The following is a 1,744-nucleotide window of genomic DNA, read 5'->3' as shown; positions in this document are numbered from 1 at the left end:
ATGCAAACCTGCACCGTCCTCGCCAGGAGCCAGGCTGCCGGGTGCAAGGCCAGAGCGGGCACTGCCGGCCCCGCATCTCCCAGAGCCCACCGCTCCGTCCCCTCATCGCCTCGCCCCCTCCCCTCTCCCCCTCTCAGAAGCACCAGCTGTAAAACAAGACCCGAAGCCGGGAGGCGTGGGCCAGACTGACATGCCCCACGTGGGGTTGTGGGGACGAGAAGAGATCAACCAACGAACTTATATACTTATGGGCGCAGCCCATGGACACGGGCGATAGGGTGGTGAAGACCTGGGGGTGGGTAGGGGCTGGGAGGAGGGAGGGAAAGGGGGGGATGGGAGATCTCTGTAACACTATCAACAGTAAAAATATTTTTTTTTTATAAAAAGAAGCACAAGCCGTGTCCGGGGACAGAGGGCCTTGCTCCATTCCCAGGGAGACACAGACCAGCTCAGAACACCCCACCTCCACGGCCCCAGACGCAGCCCCCAGCCCCGGGGGAGGGGGGGGGGGGTTGTGACAAGAACATGGGAGAATCATCCATTTCCCAGCAGCAGGGCCGTGGGGTGCTCGGGTTCCCCAGGTGGCTCTGACCTTCCTTCCCCGAGCTCTTCCTGAAAAGGTCGCCGGGGAGAGAGGTGCTGGGGAGGAGCCTGGACCAGTCCGCCCGGGGGGTGTCGCCCCCAGCCCCCCTCCACAGAGGAACGGTGCCTTTCTCAGCCCCCACCCCAATTTCCAAACTTTCTTTTTTCCTTTTCCAAGAGGAAAGAAGAGAGAGAGAGAAACATCCATGATGAGAGAGAATCTCTGATCGGCCGCCTCCCGCACGCCCCCCACTGGGGATGGAGCCCACAACCCCAGGCCTGTGCCCTGACTGGGAATCGAACCCTGACCTCCCGGTTCATAGGTCGACGCTCAACCACTGAGCCACACCAGCCGGGCCCAAAGAACCCCGTCCTCAGAGGATTCAACGCCATGTACCCCAAAATGTAAAAGGGCCACAGGTGGGGCTGCCCTGGGGGGAGCAGGCAGGGGGCAGACCTTCCGGAATATGGTAATTGTTTCCTCCCCGCCCCCTTGCTTCCTCCCCTGCCCCCCACCCTGTGCACCCCAACTCAGGGCAGAGAGCCTGGGAGGGGAGCCCCATGAAGGATGGCAACGCAGGACCCTGCACACCCACCCAGGACATGCCAGGCTGAACCGGGGACCTTTCCTTCCCCCCGAGCAGGGGTGGGAGTGGGGTACATGGCCTGGAATGAGTTGGCACCCCCTCCTCCTGCCCGGGGGGCACCCCATCCGGAGCCCCCAGCCCTCAGGCTCCGGAGGGAAGCTCCTCCCGGGGGCAGCTGCCCCCAGTAGAGTCCCCTTCACGCATCATCGCACCCCATCGCTCGGCTAAAAATGGTTCTCTGGTGTTCAGCCTGGGCGCCTGCCCACAAATTAGCGTCTCCTACGCTGCCTTCTGGGACGGGCCCCATGGAAGCCCCGGGGGAGGCAGGCGGCCTCCCCAAAGGGACGGGGCACCACAGGGTCCCCTCTGGAGGAGACAAGCCTGGGTGAGGCTCCTTTCCCGGCTTTCGGGACCCCCCACCCAGGCCCCCCAGCCTCAGTGTGGCAGCTCTGTCCTGGCCCCCCCAGAGCCACAAACCTTTCCACCCACGGAGCCCCTCCCCTCCCTCTCCTCCTCCAACTCACAGCTTCACCTGCAGCCGCCCGGGGGGAGAAGGGGCCGCCAAGCCGGGTCCT

The sequence above is a fragment of the Myotis brandtii genome, unplaced genomic scaffold (assembly GCF_000412655.1).
Source record: "Myotis brandtii unplaced genomic scaffold, ASM41265v1 scaffold975, whole genome shotgun sequence".
Classification (NCBI taxonomy): Eukaryota; Metazoa; Chordata; class Mammalia; order Chiroptera; family Vespertilionidae; genus Myotis; species Myotis brandtii.
The sequence above is the reverse complement of the archived record's forward strand: the minus strand, read 5'-3'. Positions refer to the sequence as shown.